The sequence below is a fragment of the Mustela putorius genome, unplaced genomic scaffold (assembly GCF_011764305.1).
Source record: "Mustela putorius furo isolate JIRA1106 unplaced genomic scaffold, ASM1176430v1.1 tig00000430_pilon_pilon_pilon, whole genome shotgun sequence".
Taxonomy (NCBI): Eukaryota; Metazoa; Chordata; class Mammalia; order Carnivora; family Mustelidae; genus Mustela; species Mustela putorius.
The window spans coordinates 6907139-6927013 of NW_025421377.1; positions in this window are offsets into that span (position 1 = coordinate 6907139).

Below are 19875 nucleotides of genomic sequence, written 5' to 3' on the forward strand. Positions count from 1 at the left end.
GACAAAAGGCTCTTCGTTCTTGCTCCATTTGCTTCGTCCATTTACCCCCTCCCAAAACAAGCTAGCTCTCTCTTTCTAGCTGTGTTCCCAAATTCTTCTGACCATGTAGGCTGACACACATATACCTATATACACACTTTAGAGACTTTTTTTCTTTAAACACTTCTGATTGAGGGATCCCTTGGCTCAGTCGGTTAAACATCTGCCTTCAGCTCAGGTCATGATCCTAGGGTCGAGGGATCGAGCCCCACATTGGGCTCCCTGCTCAGCTCCCTCTGCCTGCAGCTTCTCCTGCTCTCTCTCTCTCTTTCTCAAATAAATAAATAAAATATTTTTTAAAAATATGATTGAATAATTAATTATACACTAATTAGTTTAATTTACAAATGTCCAGAACTCAGGGTAGCATAACAAAGTCTCAGATGCTCCAGCTCTCTCTTGGCCCCTCTCCTCTCGCAGATTGCTTTATGGTGGAAATGATATTTTTCCCCCCAAGGTCTCTTATGATTGGGGGCACAGGGGTCAGAACATTTTGTTTCTTGCATCTAATTTTGGCTAGAATGTAACTAAAGATTTCAATGTAGTGGATACATTTACTTCCTCCACTTATTACTGACTGGAGAATGCACTGTGGTCTCTTTGTGAGTGTTGGCTTAAAGATGTTATATATTTTCAACATTTTTAAGATATTTTTAAAAAATGTTTGCCTCGGGTGATTAAAGCAAACACAAAAGGTTCCATAGTTCTGCCAGCTCCTTAGAAATCTCACTCTTGGGCCCATATCCTTGAAAGGTATTGACCCCTACAAGCAGCTAATAATGTAAAAGTTGACAGGCCAGTTTAACCTTTTAATTGTGTTCCGTGCATCATGTATTTGACCTTCTGGAGACAACTTGATGAGTTTCTGCCATATTAATTACTCCATGCTGTTTTGCACTGAACCTTTTATAATTTCAACCTAGTGGGTGAAGGCAGGAACGATTCTAGGCTCCAGAGAAAAAAGCAGAATGGCAATTTAAAAGTACCCCACAAAAGTTTCCAATAGTGGGCTTGTTTTCTTTCCCTAAAACAGTGAGCAGAGACCTCTGGAGTGATCTTCTATTTATTGTACTGTGTTACCTCTTGGCAGATTTTTAAGGCCTTTTTCCCTAAAATATCTTTGAAACGACCAGTCCTTATCTGGAATAACTTCTTTATATTATTATGCATTCTATTATTGATATATTTATTACCATGCAATATTATCTCTGACACTCAAGTCTTCCGAACTGTCTTAAGTATCATTACTGAGATCTAATGTGCAAAGTTTTATTTAATTTTCCGCTCCTAGATATTCTTCATCTGGGTTTGGATTTTGTCTTCCTGGTGAATTAGACACTAGTCATGATTCCTGAAAGAGCTTCCTTCCTCCCTGTTTGTTAGCCTACAGACAGTTTAAGCTTTCCTTCCTCTCCTTTACGGGGAGCAAGAAGTCATCTGTGTGGTCATTGTCACCACCCTGTACTCAGGCTTCTTCAGGGAGTATTTTGAGCCATTTCAAAATTAGTCCTGAACATTTCCAGGGGCTGCATTTGGAAGGCTGCTGACAGCGCAGCCTCTTCTTACCCACCACGTGGGAGGATTAAACTGGAAGTCCCATGTGCCAAAGCTGGATTCTAGAATCCAAATTTTTCCTTCTTCCTGCCTGCCCCCCTCCCATTACTTCGGTCTTTGATTCAACAACTCTCTCTAGCTAGACTTTCTGAAATGACACCGTGTGATTGGTTAGGGGTCAAATATTTGGATGGATTCTCAGATCTTCCATTGACATCCCATGTTTCTCCATTTATGGATGCGTATCAGGGGTGTGCTTTGTGCCAGGCAATGTGTAAAGCCATTCACACTTCATGCACACGGCAATCCAGTACGAGGATGGATAGTCGGCCATTAGGAAATAACTCAGAGGATTGACATATTCATCAAATCAGGCTTAAATAATTTCCCTGAGCTAGTACTGGTGGACCCAAAATTAACACACAGCTTTTCCTGACTTCAGAGTGTTGCTTTAAACCGCTACACCATCCTGAAAATCTCATGAACTCAGTCAAGGCCCTTGGTTTTTTGGCACCTGTCCTGGGGTGCACTGAGTGGGAACTCAAGCTGGAGCCAGTCTACCTGGATTTGAAATCTGTCCCCTTCACTTACTGGTTGTGTGACGTTGGCCACGTAACTTCATCTTTCCATGCTTTGGTTTTCTCATTTACAAAATGGGGATAAAAAATATTAAAACGCCAAATTCCTTGGGGCACACAAAGGATTAGATTCAGGTAAAATATTGTAGGTCCGGGGCACCTGGGTGGCTCAGTGGGTTAAAGCCTCTGCCTTTGGCTCTGGTCATGATCCCAGGGTCCTGGGATTGAGCCCGACATGGGGCTCTCTCTCTTCTGGGGGCGGGGGGAGCCTGCTTCCCTTCCTCTCTCTCTGCCTGCCTCTCTGCCTACTTGTGATCTCTGCCCATCAAATAAATAAATACGTTAATCTTTTAAAAAAAATCCTCTTACTCCTCAGCCCAGAACACAATGGTAGAAGAGGGTTTGGAGAAGTTTGCTTTGGGCTAGAAACTAGGTGTGGTATCTAAACAGCAAGAGTGTAAGTCTAATCCTTCATCCCCTGCAAAAAATGTGTGCGGTTATGCCCGTATGAGCAGGAGAGGGATTTCGGAAGTTTGAGTTCTACGGACCTGTGCTGTAGGCTTATTATCCAAAATTGGGTAATTAACATATCTAAAGCTCAAGCTCATTGTCCTTTCTATGAGTAGGATACCATATCTATGCAAAACCTAATTTTAGAGAAAGATAAGGAAGCAGAAAATAAAGTTAAAAATTAAAAGGACAATAATAGCTTTATATCACCGAATGGACTCTCCTCTAGGCAACGGGAAGGGGATGGGGCCAAGTCAGATAGCTAGTTACTAGGGAAAAATTAACCGGCTATCTAGCAATCAGTAGGGTGCTTACTATGGGCAAACAGTGTGTTTGACACTACAACCATGTATAAGAAACAAAGTCTTGCCTTAAAGGGGACGTGATTTATTTAGCGAGCAGGATATAAAAAGATAACTAATAATAGAGGAGTTTCTGTACCAGATGAGTGTTGCAAAGCAAGAGGCTGTAGGGCAAATTTTCCCATCAGAAACACCTGCTACACACTTGATTATGTGCAGCTTTTATATTACAGGATTTACTTGAACTAATTTGCTCTCAGTCTTCAAAACGGTATAAACATTTAAGTAGAATTCTTAAGATTTAACCTAAACTCATGTTTGAAAGTTAGTTTTAGCCCCTCTGGGAATTTTAGACATCTCTGGGAACCTATGAAAAACTCCGAAATATCTCCTAGGAAATGACACAAAACCCCCATAGTCTGCATATAATTGCAGAGGGTCAACAGATCCCCTAAAACCCATCTGTGAATCACCAAGTTAAAAAAAAATGCTGCTAAAAAAAAAAAAAAAAAAAAAAAAAACACACAAAAAACAAAAAAACAAAAAACCACCATAACAAAAATGCTGCTCTAAGAATGTGAGAGCAATACTGTAATAGAAACTAAGCTACCTGTGGTTTCCCAAATCTTACTGGATCTCAGTTACATTTTTGTTAGCTTTTGCTATTTTAAATAGCAAATTTTTAAGGCTATTTTTAAAAAATAGGTTTTAAATAAGACTTGAGTTGGAGCACCTGGGTGGCTCGGTTGGTTGAGTGTCTGACTTTTGGTTTCAGCTCCGGTCATGATTTCAGGGTTGTAGCATCAGGCTCCAAACTCAGCAGGGAGCCTGCTAGAGATGCTCTCCTTCTCCCTCTGCCCCTCACCCCACTCGCTCTCCCTCAAAATAAATAAGTAAGACCATAGTTATGATTCTTGGAATTAAAATATCTTTTTAAAATTAACACAGAATGTATTATTTGCTTTAGGGGTACAGGTCTGTGAATCATCAGGCTTACACACGTCACAGCACTCACCATAGCACATACCCTCCCCAGTGTCCATAACCCCACCCCCCTTTCCCGACCCCCTCCCCCTGCCCCGCAACCCTCAATTTGTTTCCTGAGATTAAGAGTGTCTTCCTGTTTGTCTTCCGTCCTAGTCCCATTTTGTTTCATTTTTTTCCCTTCGTCCCACGACATCCCCCTGCCTCTCAAAGTCCTCATTTCAGAGAGATTAGATAATAATCTTTCTGAACGTCTTTCATACATCGTATGGCAGGAACGGCTCCTTGTCTCCCAGGATCTTTTTTCCTCCTTTTCCTGTACAAAGACAATTTTTAACTGGGCACAACAAAATGAAGACTGCCCTTTCCAACCTTTTGAAGTGTTGGCCATGTCACTGAACTCTAGATAATGAACATAGGTGCAAGTGTTGTAAACCTACGTCTGGAACCCTCCTTAGCAGACAGTTTGGGTGTGTCCTTTGCTTCTCCTTTACCAGTTCCTCCATCCAGCTGTACGGAACATTGGTCTCATGGCTGGAGTGCCTTCTTGGGCTGTGAGATGAGGAACAGAGCCTGGGGACCGCAGATCTGAAAGACGGAAGGAGCCCAGATCCCTACCTAAGAAGCAGGGAAGAGTATCCCCAAAGTCGTTCTGTATACTATCTTCTGGACTCTGAATATAACAGAAATAAACTTTCCATTCATTTAAGTTGTTATCTGGGGTTTCTCTATAACTTGTACCAGAACCTCATTCTAACCTGCGGATATAATCTCTCTCATTAGGAGGCTATTATCTCCTGACTTCCCAGTATCCATTGTCGCTAATGAGAAGAATAATCTGTCTACTCTTTCTGGTAGCTTTTGAAATGGCTTCTTTGTATTTTGCAGTTTCTCTTCATTGCATGTATGTGTGGATTTGTTGTCATCTTTTCTGTTCTGCCCTTTGGTGTTCCTAGGTCTCAGATCCCTTTTCAGTTCTGAGTCAATTTCTCAGACATTTCCTCTTTGAATATTGTGTCTCCCGCTTCCCAGCCTCTTCTGAAACTCTTACTCAAAATATGTTGAGGGGTGCCTGTGTGGCACCCTTGGTTAGGCCTCTGGCTCTTGGTTTCAGCTTGGGTGGTGATATCAGGATTGCAGGAGTGAGCCCTGCAACTGGCTCTGTGCTCAGCATGGAGTCTGCTTGAGACTTTCTCTCCCTCCCCCTCCTCCCCGCCCCACATTGCATGCTCTCTTAAATAAATAAAAATACATCTTTAAAAAAAGATACGTTGAAGCCTCCTGACCAAAACTTCATGTACCTCAGCAGCACACTTAATCATTTTTTAATATCTGCACTATATGCTATTGAAATTTCTCTCTGTGACCTGGCCTGAGTTTATTCTATCCATTGAATTTTTTCATTGCTTTTTTTTTTCTGCTAGCATTTCTCATAGACAACATAGTTGAATCTTGTTTGTTTGTTTCCACTTGGACAGTCTCTATCTTTTAGTTAATGTAGTTAGAGCATTCAAATTTAAAAGGATTATTGATACAGTTGGATTAAACTCATGTAAATCTGTCTTCAAAAAACACTATGCTGCCTTCAGTGTAGTGTCCATACCTTGTAATGGAGTCCTCTCAATTCCCCCTCCCATTGCTCATGATAGTGTTGTAATTGATTTCACTTATCTGTATGCTATAATCATCCAACACATGTTTATTATGCCTTCAAATAGTTATCTTTTAGATTAATTAAGAAAAAGAAAAATCAAATATTTTATCTTCACTAATTCCTTCTCTGGCATTCTTCATTTCTTCATGCAGATGTGACCTTCTGACTTTTATCATTTTCTTTCTTTCCAAACAGCTTTTAACATTCTTTGTGGGCAGATCTGCTAGTGATGCATTTCCTCAGTTTTTGCATGAGAAAGTCTTTATTTCTCCTTCATTTTTGAAGGATAGTCTTACTGTATATAAAACTATAGGTTGGTGACTTTTTTTTCAATGCTTTGAATATTTCACACTGGTCTCCTCTTTACATAGCTTATGATGAGCATTTGCTGTAATTCCTATCCTTGTTCCTCTCTAGGTAAGATGTTCTTTTCCTCTGACTTCCTTCAAGATTTCCTTTTGTCTTTGGATTCCTGTAGTTTATGCTATGCCTAACTAAGTGTTCTCCTTTTCATATTTATCCTGCTTGATGTTCTCTGAGTTTCATAGATCTGTGGTTTAAAGTCTGTCATTGATTCAATCAGTTTCTTGTCCATTATGACAGCAAGCATTGCTCCCCCTTTTCTGCCCCAGATACTCCAATGATGCATATATAACTCTTCTGAAGCTGTCCCAAAGTGTTGGAATGGTTTTGTTTGATTGTTTTAAGTCTCTTTTTCTCTTTGCTTTGCAATCTGGGAAGTTTTTATTGACCCATTTCCAAGTTTACTGGCTCTTTCCTCAGCTATCTCCCAACTATGAAGGGCCCATCAAAGGCATTCTTCATTTCTGTGGTAGTGTTTTGATTTCTAGCATTTCCGTTTGATTTTTTTCTTCAAGTTCCCAGTTGTCTACTTATACCACCCCTCTGTTCCTCCAAGTTTTTTTTTTTTCCATTAGAGTATTCAACATGTTAATCATAGTAATTTGAAATTCTCCGTCTAATAATTCTATGATCTGTGTCACATCTGAGTCTGGTCCTGATGATTGCTTTGTCTCTTCAGCCTGCGTTTTTTCTTGCTTTTTACCATGTCTTTCAATTTTTTTGTCAAAAGATGAGCATGGTGTGTAGTAATACATCCAGTCATAGAAACCAAGGTAAACAGACATTTGGTGTGATGTTTTCTATTAATCTGTCTAGGAGTGGGGCTATGTTTAATCTTTCTATAGCTAGAGATTCCAGAACTTTTAAATTATTCTAGTATCCTTGTTTTTTTTTCTTTTTCCCCTTTCTTTAGTTTCCCTGAGAACTCATCTTCAGAGAGTCTTCATCTTACAGCTCTTTAAACCAAAACCCTGTTACTATACTGAAGCCCTGTAGGTGTAGTGGAAAGGTAAGGGAGAGGGAAAGTGCTCTATAATTTTATTTAATCAATGTGTCTTTCCATGGGCCTGTGTCCCGCTGAGACCTTCACAATGGTTGCTCAGGTTTTTTACTCTCCTATAGGAAATGAGAGGACTAGAGGGATGGAATGGGAGAAACATTCCCCCCTTACCCCCTGCCCCACTATGATAGGGCCCTGGTAACTTTTTGCCCTAGAAAGTGAGCCTTTGTTATGGAGAGAGCCCCAGGTGTATTACACAAAAATAATGCTTTCCTTCCTCCTGTAAGAGTTACTAGTTACTGCCCCAGATACTCCAACGATGCATATATATAACTTATATATGCAACGATGCATATATAAGAACCTGGTGGGGTTCTTGGAAGAAAAACCCAAGAAAGTGTGGGGTCCTCCTAATATAAGGTTCCTGGGAATTTCTCATTCTTTTGCTAGCCCATAATCACCTTCTAGCAGTTCACCAAAACCACCATGTGAGTATTCCTACCAGGTTGTGGCTCCAGCATCTTCTGCTTCAGGAAATCAGATCTTGGTTTTGACTCAGAACCCACCTGTCTGTCTAGTTCTCTGGTGGATTCAGGAAAAGTTATTGGTTTTTATTTTGTTCATTTTTTTCTTATTGCAAGAACAAAAGTGATGACTTCCAGGCTACATGTTAGAGCTAAAACCAGAAGTCATATTTGGGATTTCTAAAATCTATGTATTCTGTATATTTTTATTATTATTATTGTGATGATTACTATCATTCTTTTTTCTTTTAAAAGATTTTACTTATTTGACACAGAGAGAGAGAGATCACAAGGAGGTAGAGAGGCAGGCAGAGGTGGGGGGAAGCAGGCTCCCTATTGAGGAGAGAGCCCAATGCAGGGCTCAATCCCAGGACCCTGAGACCATGAACTGAGCCGAAGGCAGAGGCTTAACCCAATGAGCCATCCCAGCATCCCCATATCATTTCTTTGTCTCATGACCTTTTGTTCCTTTTTATGAATGGCAATCTTTCTCTATTTCTTAGAAGTCTGTAAATATACTCACATTGTCACTTTCAGATAGGCCCATTTGAGTCATGGTGCCAGTGAAATGATAGTTTAATTGGAGAGATTGATCTCTTGATTTTTATGTTGTTAGCTAACTTCTTTAGATTAATCTCCTTCTGTGTTTCGAATTTTGACTTGTAGGTACAACTTTGAGCAGAAAGGTTTTGTGTTTTTTCCTCTCTGTAATGTCATCCCTCCTTGTATTTTCTAGATGCCTTCATTAGACCACATGCCCTCTTAAACCAGAACTCTGCTTTCTGTTGGAAACTCGGGGCCACTAAGTGGGTGAAGGTTGAGAAAGCATCTATCCAGTCACCACTCTGCAAACAGCAGCAGGCAGCTAGGTCTGCTCTCTCCCTTTCCCCAAGTAGAAAACTCCAGATTAGCTCCATACGTACTTTTCCAGTGCGTGTGGCAGGGAAGAGCCCCCTTCCTGCTTTGTGCTGTTGATTCCTGTAGAAGTTTACCTTGTCTTGAAATGAGGGTTGTCTGTTTTATTTTCCTCTTTTAAAACTTTACCTGGCACTTATTTGGAGTAGATCTGGGCCTAAAAGCCTGAATTTACAATCCCCTCTGGCCCAGAAGACATGTTTATCTTGATGACATTTCTGTGAACTAGATGAAATCAGGCTCCACATCCAAGTGTAAAGAGAGCATAACAGGTGATCGGCTGCAGGCTGGAAATGGCGAGTAGGTCTCCTGTTTCTGTCTTCAGCAGGTGATATTCATAATCACATCAGGCCTGTGATGTTGGCAACTCAACCTCTAACATTTCTCTTCCTTACAACATTTGGATTCTGGGACATGCTAGAGAGGTTCTGTGGTGAACAGGCCGATTGTTCCATTTAATCACAAGGTATTTCTACTTTAGAATCAGTGGTTTCTGCCCACAGATTTTTGAGCCCCTGGCTGAGATCATGATGCTCTTTTTTTTTTTTTTAAAGATTTTATGTATTTGATGGATAGAGAGAGAGAGAGCCAAAGCAGGAGGAGTGGGAGAGGGAGAAGCAGGCTCCCCACTGAGCAAGGAGCCCCATGCGGGACTGGATTCCAGGACCCTGGGATCATGACCCAATCCGAAGGCAGATGCTTAACCGACTGAGCCATCAGGTGCTCAGTCATGATGCTCTTTCACGGTATTGGTTTATTCATGTGCGTAAATATAAGCACTCCCTCCCTGGGAAATGTACAGGGACTTCCCTATCTCTAGGTGATGAAATCTGACAAAGGTGTAAGACTGAGGGAGGGGAGAGCAGAAATGCAGTGGAGTGGAGTGGAGTCCCTGTACATTTCCGAGGGAGGGAGTGCTTATGTTTATACTTTTTCTTGCATTCTGTGGCCTTCATTACCCAAAGCTGTGTGGAATTGAAAGAAACACAGTTGGCCTGAACCCTGGAACCATCTGTTCAACCTGATCAAGATATTGGTGGTTGACTGTTTACTAAACAGACTACCCTGCGTGGCAGCCCAAAGGCTGAGGCTAGGGCTTCTGTTAATCATTAGGCATTTAACAAACAGTTGGGGCCCTTGCTAGCTTTTCTTCATTGCTTTCAGAAGCAACTGTTCTGTCCCCCGCCTTCAGCCACACAACAAGAGATGGATTCGGTGGTGTGTTTACTGTGAGGATTTCCAGCAGGCTTGGGCTGCCACGCCTGAGCAACCGTGGTCATGTCGTTTTGCGGGAGATGTGACATGTGTGCTTTTGTTGTTGACTTTATCTCAGCCAACACACGTGGGTGTCTAACGTTGGCTGAGAAACTGGGCTCTAGGGTGGAGGGAAGCTTGAATTTTGTTGACAGTTTAATGCTTGGAGAGATATGCACTCTGGTGAGGTCTCTCCCTTGAGACTTTTGCCCTTTCGTTAATGCTTTGCGTAAACACTGCCTTGAAAACTGTTCCTGAAGTATCTGCAAAGGCATGTGGAACTGTTAGTAAACAGTCTTGTGAATAACATGAACCCATGATCAGATTCCTCAACTTGTGTTTCTTTCGGATGAGATTTATTATTTGATGAAAATCTTTATGAGGCTAAAAACACAAATTGAACTTTGCTGCCCCATTTTTAAAAATATTTTATTTATTTATTTGACAGAGATCACAAGTAGACAGAGAGACAGGCAGAGAGAGAGAGAGAAGGAAGCAGGCTCTCCGCTGAGCAGAGAGCCCGATGCGGGACTCGATCCCAGGACCCTGAGACCATGACCTGAGCCGAAGGCAGTGGCTTAACCTACTGAGCCACCCAGGCGCCCCTGCTGCCCAATTTTTGTGGCAGAGTAGAGTCTGTGGTAGAAATTTAGCCTTGGGAATAGATATGGAAAACTTCTCCCAAAGTCTTGTATTAGAAATAGGAGTCTCTACTAGTTGAGAGTATTAAAAATAGGAAAATAATCATGAGGTTGCAGGCAGTGGGACAGAGGCCAGAGCAGCCTATATTTTTAGCTAAGGAAGGAAAAGAGAAACCTGGAGACAAGTATCTCTCAGATCTAGAGGTGTTCAGAGCCAGCTGGCCAGTTTGCATGGCTTGTCAACTCTGTTTTTGGGGAGATCAAGTTGGTGGCTTCAAATCAACTGCGGTAACAGTACTTATTGGACTGAAATTGTCAAATGCTACCCATTAGGGCTTCTCTCCCCTAGAGGGGCAGTTATTAAATGTTTACCAGACCACTGCTGGATTTGGAAGGCTAATTCTTAATTTCATTTCTCCAAATGAGAGAGGTTATATCATTTTAGAAATAAAGACATGTCTCTGGGGAGCCTGGATGGCTCAGTGGATTAAATCTTCTACCTTCAGCTCAAGTCATGATCCCCGAGTCCTGGGATCGAGCCCCACATCAGGCTCTCTGCTCAGCGGGGGGCCTGCTTCTCTCTCTCTCTCTCTGCCTGCCTCTCTGCCTACTTGTAGTCTCTGTCAAATAAATAAATAAAATCTTAAAAAAAAAAAAAGAAAGACATGTCTCAGTTGAAGTCATGTTCACAGAAAAGAGTAAGAGTTTGACTCCATGACATGCCTAAATCACAAAATAGTCTCTGAATTTAAACCGAGCTCTTCTCTCTGGTTAAAAGTACATTATATGAAAAATATAGCCATTTTCAACATCTGGAGGCAGGGAGGGGGCAGAATGGGAGGGGTAGAATACGCAATGCGAGCTATTGCAAGATCTTGGACTTATATTCTGCTTGGTTTTATTGGTTCCATTTATTTTTTTCATTTACTTAGGTGTTTTACAATATTTATTAAGTGCCTCCTTTATACTCTGTTAGCTCTTGGATGAACAAAAACAGATGTGCCTATTGTCTTCTTGGCATGTACAATCCAGTAGAAAAGAAACGTATTAAGCAAATAGTCATAAATAAGTGTATAATTACAGACTATGGTAGATTTTACAAAGGACAAGTATGGAATACTAAGAAAACACATCTAACCTGGTGACTGGTTCTACGTGGAGGAGGGGTGGGGAGGTTTCCATGACAAACTGTGCACTGAGCCAAGATCTAGAGGATTGGTAGCAGCTCAGCCTGGTGAGTAGAAGGGAATGATAGAGGAGGATTAAGCGGAGGAACAAATGTGCAATAACCCCGTGATGTGTAGGAACATGTGCCTTTTAAAGAAAATTAGAGATGGGCTGAATGGCTGGAGAACAAGGAACAGAGGTAGTGTGTGATGAGTTGTGTTAGTACATTTTTATATACATATATATATATTTTTAAGATTTTATTTATTTATTCGACAGAGAGAGATCACAAGTAGGCAGAGAGGCAGGCAGAGAGAGAGAGAGGAGGAAGAAGGCCCCCCACCAAGGAGAGAACCCGATGCGGGGCTCAATCCCAGGACCCTGGGATCATGACTTGAGCCGAAGGCAGAGGCTTTAACCCTCTGAGCCACCCAGGTGCCCCACATTTATATCAATCTAAGAGGAATGGAAAGCTGCTGGATCAGATTTGTCCCCCCCCCTCCAAAAATTCACTTTGGCAATGGAGAACTGATTGCAAATGGGAAGAGAGAAGATAAGCCCATAAGTTAAAGACTATTATTGTACAATCCAGGTAAGAGGTAATGGAATCCTAGACAAGGTGATTGGCAGAAGTGATAGAAGTGATGAGAATAAGAGCTGTATTTAAGAGATGTTTAGGGTGTAAAATTGTACCCTTTCAATATCTATAATGGAGGTATTTAGTAGATTCTTGGGATATTCAGATTTGGAGCATTATGGAGAGGTCTAGAACTACCTGCTTCTAGGTAGTAACTGAAGCCAGGGTCAGAATGACATCCTCCAAAGGAAGTGCACAGGGTGAGGAAAGGAGAGGGCCCACAGAGTACCTGGGAATATTTAAATATTTAGTAACTCAGTAGAGGAGAATGAATCTGCAAAAGACTGAGAGAGTAGTAAGGGAGGCAGGAGGAAACCAAGAAAGTTGGGGCTGGGGGGTATAAGAGATTTACAATAAGTAGTTCTGAGGGATCTCATTTGGGGGATGAAAATGCTCTGAAACTGATTTATGGTGAGAGTTACACCTCTTGGTAAGTTACTAAAAAGCATTGAATTGGATACTTGAAATAGATGATTTTTTATAATATATAAAGTATACCTCGATAACATGGTTAAACAGACAAACAGAAACAAGAGATTATGGGAGGAAAGAAAAGAAAGGATGAGAATCTTTCAAGAAGGAAGGAATGGTCATGTGTGCTGAATGTTGTTAAGTTTAGTAAGGGAAGGACTGGTGGTCACTAAAAAGTGAGAACTTTAGACAGATATGTAATGCAAAAACAGCAGTCCAAATATTAGATAACATCATTGGATAATATAATACTGTAAAACAAGTGACCTATATGTATTTTTTAACATCTTAATTTATTTTATTTTTTTAGTGTTCCAAGATTCATTTTTTTTTTTAAAGATTTTTATTCATCTATTTGACAGACTGAGATCACAAGTAGGCAGAGAGACAGGCAGGGAGAGAGAGAGGAGGAAGCAGGCTCCCTGCTGAGCAGAAAGTCTGATGCAGGGTTCGATCCCAGGACCCTGGGATCATGACCTGAGCCGAAGGCAGAGGCTTTGACCCACTGAGCCATCCAGGTGCCCCCCAAGATTCATTTTTATGCACCACACCCAGTGCTCCAGGCAATACATGCCCTCCTTAATACCCACCACGAGGCTCATCCATTCCCTCACCCCTTCCCCTCCAAAACCCTCAATTTGTTTCTCAGAGTCCACAGTCCCTCATGCTTCATCTCCCCCTCTGATTTCCCCCAACTCCCTTCTCCTCTCCATCTCCCAGTGTCCTCTGTGTTATTTCCTATGCTCCACAAGTAAATGAAACCATATAATTGACTTTCTCTGCTTGACTTATTTCACTCTTGTTCAACATAGTACTAGAAGTCCTAGCAACAAAAATCAGACAACAACAACAACAAAAATAAAAGGTATTCAAATTGGCAAAGAAGAAGTCAAACTCTCTTTTTTCACAGATGACATGATACTTTATATGGAAAACCCAAAAGATTCCACCCGCAAATTATTAGAACTCATATAACAATTCAGTAATGTGGCAGGATACAAAATCAGTGCATAGAAATCAGTTGCCTTTTTTATACACTAACAATGAAAATATAGAAAAGGAAATTAAAGAATAGATACTATTTATGATAGCACCAAGAACCATAAGATACCTGGGGATAAACCTAACCAAAGAGGTAAAGGATCTGTACTCGAGGAACTACAGAACACTCATGAAAGAAATTGAAGACACAAAAAGAGGAAAGACCATTCCATGCTCATGGATTGGAAGAATAAACATTGCTAAAATGTCTATACTGCCCAGAGAAATCTATACTTTCAATGCTATCCCAATAAAAATTCCACTGACATTTTTCAAAGTGTTGTAACAAACAATCCTAAATTTGTTTAGAACCAGAAAAGACCCCAAATCACTAAGGAAATGTCGAAAAAGAGGAACAAAGCTAGGGGCATCATGTTGCCCGATTTCAAGCTTTACTACAAAGCTGTGATCACCAAGACAGCATGGTACTGGCACAAAAACAGACACATAGACCAATGGAACAGAGTAGAGAGCCCAGATATGGACCTCAACTCTATGGTTAAATAATCTTCAACAAAGCAAGAAAAAATATCCAATGGGGGTGGGGGGAACAGTCTCTTCAATAAATGGTGCTGGGAAAAAGTGACCCATATTTTTAAATGGTATCTTCATTATTGTGAGAAGAAGTACATGAGTTGGTTGCTCCTTGTTTTCACATAAAGAGTTCAAATAAAGGTGTTTGTTATGCTCTCAGCATGATAGGACAGCTAGCAAATGGAATCTGACAAGGCAATTGTATTATGACTAAAGCCCTCTTCATGTGTGGCTAAGAATTAGCACCCGTATATACTAATCAAGAAATATATTTCTCCAAGAAGTCTAAGACACCCAGAGAATATTGTAAAACTCTTCATTATTCTTTAGACAATCTAATGGTTACAAAAAAATTATGTGTCAAATAATAGTTATCTTCATACATATATGATTGGTACCTCATCCAGCATATGGCATGGGGTAGTTGTTCAATAGATATTTTTTGACCACCTAATCTCAGAAGTTAGAAAAGCGAGGGTACTCATGAATCATTATTTAGATCTACAGTGCAAATTGCTACAGTAGAAAATCTCAGAAGAGCACATTATATCAAAAGAAAAGACCAAATCTATGTAGGTAATGCACAAGCTTTGTCCACTTAGAAAGATTCTATTAATTCTTCATTAGTTCTTACTCATTTTTCACTTGATTACCCAAAGCAGCTTAAACTAGTCATCCAAGAATATGTATATAAATAAATCCTTTTACCTTAGTCATCTTTTGGTACCCTGTTTTGCTGTAAATATTGCCTTATTTCACTTCTTTTCTTTATTTGAACTATTCTTCTGAAAATGACATTTTTCCCATTTTTATCCTGTCTTAACTACTAAGTGCTCTGACTTCTAAATTAGGCCACACCCAAGAAAACATGTACCAAGAGTTTGTTTTGTTTTGCTCTGTTTTTCAGCTGAGCAATTTAGGTATCCATAGAAGACTGCTGACATGTGATTGCCAATCCAAATTTTTAATCAAATGATTCAGCTGAATGTAAATGATGTTTCCAAATTGGTTTTTAGGAAACACTACACTCAGGCCACTGGATATTTGCTAAATTTCTTGAACTCATCTTATATTTACAGTAGCAACCCAATGTTATTCTCTGAGAACAGGAAATCAGGGAGCAGAACTACAGTTGATGAGGATGTCTCTGAAGGAGGAAGTCCTTGAGGACTGAGATGACCTAGAAATGACCAGTTTTTGACAGAAATTTGGATAAGGATCAATCTATGTGGCGTGATTGTGGTGTTCTGTTAAATTTGAATACTTTAATATATCTTTCCTACTGACACTTCTGTTTCTCTTAGATGGAAATTAATAATGTTAGCATAAATGTTCTGGGGGCATCTGGGTAACTTAGACATCTGCCTTTGGCTCAGGTCATGATCCCTGGGTCCTGGGATTAAGCCCCTCATCAGGATCCCTGTTCATCAGGGAGCCTGATTCTTCCTCTCCCACTCCCCCTGCTTGTGCTCCCTCTCTCATTGTGTCTCCCTCTGTCAAATAAATAAATAAAATCTTAAAAAAAAAAGAACACATGTCTGGGTGAGGTGATATTAGAGAGGTGTTCAGGGGTGTGCAGCAGTCATACAAGATTAGGACATTTGCATTTTGTCTTGTTGACCAAATTTCTCCATTCCCTTTAAGAACATCCTGACTGAACATACTGACCAGCACACTGAGCACTGGAGAAGCTTGGTGGCTCTCTCTTGGGCCCATGAGCCTCTACTCCCACGAGTCAAGTTGCATGTTTGCCAAGAGTCCATTGTCCTTGTACTTGTCTGTATTGTCTAATTTTTATATGTAAACTAAATTACATAATGACAACATAGCTCTATATCATAAAGAAGACAATGTTTCTATGAAAGCTAGGTTGAATGCTTTGGAAAGACTCACTAAGGTGGGTTACCCCAAAATGCTATTGGATTAGGTATGAGCAAGGCAACTGTACAGATTGAGTGGGTGGATATGACAAAAGTAGAGTCTCTGTTTAAGGTGGCTTTATAAGCATTTTTAAGTTCTTATCACTTCACTTGTAAAATCAAAACTGGAAATAGTATACAATGCATAGGGATTCATTTATATAAGAAATTCAACATATAACACTAATCAGAACACCATATTCCAAGAAAAGGGCTGGGGCTAAAATCACAATTTGGTGAAAGAATATCCATTTATATGTTTTAAATTCCTATGAAATGTTTAAAGCATGCAAAGATAACTTTCTATAATCCTTCACTTTAATATTTTTGATGAGCTAAGAGTAAGAGAACAACTCAACTTGTGAATTTCCCAAGCCACTGCTATTTCCTCTGTCTAAAACATCTTCCCTCTCTCCCTATATCCTCTTCCCCCACAGTCTGTGTTCTCCCTCTCTTATTCATTTTTCAAGTCCTAAGACTCCAGCTCAAACGCTAACTCCTATGAGGGACCTTTCCTGTTCCTCATTATTAAATTTAAAATGTTATTTGTTTCACTCTATAAATATTGCTTTTTGTTTGAATTGCTCATGTAGACCCATTTCATCCCAAAAGGAAATGTCAAGTGCTTCCAGCAGAGCCAGCTGTGACATGGCCTCTCCAAATGTCTTCTACTAGAGTCTGCAGAATATCTCAATGTAATAAAATCACAAACTGGATGTTTTCATTCCCTGGAGCACAAGGGATTTTCAAAATCATCTTGAGTTTGAAAACCCATCCAATTTTTTTTTTTTTTTAGATTGTTCTGCCTCATGTGCCACCTCTGTGCTGAGTACATCATTTTATGACTGGGCTTAAGGCACAGTTCGTATTGTATTCTAATAATTTATTTAACATAATTTATTATTTTTGGGTCCCCTGGAGGTCAGTTTCCACTAGCTACTCCTTTCTCTTGAGAATGGGTCACATTTTCTTGTTTCTTCTTATGTTGAGTAATTTTGTTGGCTCATGTCCTTGACATTGTGAATGTTATGTTGTGATGGCTCTGGATTGTGTTATATTCCTCTCAAGAGAGTTTACTTTATTTGTTTTGGTAGATAACTTACTTAGCTGCATTCAAAATGCAAACTCTGTCTTTTGGGCAACAGCTTCAATCTCGGTTCAGTCCATTTATCCTCTGCTGGTCTGCCTGCAATCTACCTGACACATGTATCATTCAAGGGGCAGATAGAGACTCAACGTTTATATAGAAAATTTTGGTTCTCTCCCCTGTCTCCGATTCTTTCCTTTCTGTGATTCCCCTCTCACTCACCATGAATTTTTTAATAGGATTTTAGCCACTCCACCCCTTAGGACACCCCAAGTCTAGAAGCCATAACAACAGGAAACTCACCCAGTGCTATTTGCTCCATCCGTCAGTCTCTTTCCACTATCTTCTGCTCTTGTTCACTCTCCCGTTCCTTCAAATAGTTGGTGTTTATGTTTAATTTATTATTATTTTAAAAACTTTATCCAGAGTTTATCATTGTTATCAATAAGAGAATTGGTCTGTTAAGAGCTTACACATCCTACCAGAAACAAAAACACTTCATTGTCCTTTTACCTCCATCACATTGTGTAGGCACACAGGAAATATTTTGTGTTGGACAAAATAAATAGAAACGCATCACTAAATTGAACAGACATATTAGAGGGAAAAAAGGAGGAGAGTTTGTTCTCATTAGGTTGCATTACTTTTTTCTCAGTAACAATTAGACTTTAGAAGTCATAAAGATCTTAATCAAGGGGACTTGAAGAACAGACACAGCAAGTTTTTACAATATTCTGAGTTAAGAGGAGGCAGGAAGCCAATAAAGGCAGGCCCAGGACAGTGGTATGCACAGGGTCAAGGAGCATTTTGACTTGTCCAACCCTGGACATCATCCCACCAACAAAGTGAGTTTCCCCAGCCCTTGGCATTATTAAGCCTCAGAGTGACTATCTGCTTCGTGAGAAATCCCCTTGAAAAATCTGTTATAGGCAGTTTAGAAAATTACACAGTCACAACTGGCTGAAAGACGATAAACAGAGTAACACAATAAATCGCAATTGCCCGCCAGGGAGGTGTCTGCAGGGGTGTGAGGGGCTGGTGCTGGGCCTCTTCTCATTTACCATCTTTATTAATGACCTGGAAGTGGCATAAACAGCTTGCTAATGAAGTGGCAGCCGGGCCTGCCGAGGAAGCGACTGCGGCTAGAAAGAGTAGAACACAAACCAAGCCCGTGTAACAAGGTTAGGACACCAGGCAGAAAAATCAAAGGAATGAGATTCAGCAGGGAAGGAATACTGTCACTGTCAAGAGAGGAATAATGAGAAGTGTAGCTTTCTGATGGCAGGGAGTAGAGGAAACATGAAAAAAAAACAAATGCCTGGAAAGAATCTGCAAGTGTTGGCAGAAGGTCGTTGGCTCTGGCCAGTGTGGGATGATATCTCTTAACAGTGATGTCCCACTTCTTCTGACTTTGCAGGCTGTAAATGTCAGCGAGATGTCAAAGGACCAGAGAGGTCCCCAAGACCCCGGGAAGGGAAGAAGGCTCTGCTTCCAGTGATGCTTTTATGGTTCCCACTGCCCCTTGGTGCAGGTGTTTTCCCAATTTGAGACTGGCCCAGGCCTTACTTGGTGTGGTTCTCGTCCACTGGTCCTCGTCCACTGGAAAAGGCAGCACAGCTAAGTGGACCTAGGGACACACAACATCAGGATCCCTGACTATTCTATGCAAAGAATTGCCTCCCACTAATAGTCATATATGTATTTGATTCACTTCACAACTCTGAGATCTATCAACAATGATCTTGTTTCCTTATGAGAATAGGAGGTCCCAGGAGGGCAGTGGCCTCATCTGTCACGTTCACCACTACAATATCTACGTCAAGAGCACAGCCTGACTCACAGTAATCAGGAAGTAAATATTTGTTGAATGAATGAATGAAGAAATGAACCCTGTCCTACACACTTGTTTTACTGAAGAGGAGACAAAGCCACAGAGTGACGTGACTGCAGTCACACGGGTGGAGCATGGATATGGCCTAGAATCCGGTTCCTCTGACTCCGAGTACCTTCTCAATGCCCAGCTCCTTCAGGGCTTGTAATCACACGTCACCTCCTCAGGAGCGCACCTTGGCCTCCATATGGAACACACCATCCCCTCCAGCCAGCCAACATTTCCCATTTCCTCCCCTGCTCTACACTCTGCTCACCGCCACCCCTGGCCTGTGAGCGCTTATCGTGACTCTATATATCTTATCTTGCTCTTGTTTGTCCCTACCTGGAGGATGGAGGCTGCATGGGAGCAGGGATTTGGTCTGTGGGTTCATTGCTGTGCCTCCGGCAGCAATAACTATGGCCATAACTACTCTTTATTGGGCACTTGCTACATGCCAGAAGCTTTACGTAGATTCTCTCATTAAAGTCCCTAACAATCCCTTGAAGTAACTATTGTTATTATTATAATTATTACAGTGTTCCCTTTTTATAGATGGGAAAAGTGAGCTTCAAGCAGTGAAGGGACCCACCCCAACGGGTAAGTGACAAAGGTGGGACGAGAAGCTAGTGTCTTAACCACTGTGCATACACCACCTCCCAGAGAGGGCCCTGGAGGGGACAGATGCTGGAAGCATCTGGGGATGGCCCACACCCACGTCATTTCTCCTCAGGCTCCTGTGACTCAGCTGTACTGGAGGAATCCAACAGGTCATGGGCCAGTGCCAGCAGGCAGAGCCCTGGGCAGAAAATAGCCCACGGGGCCCGTGTC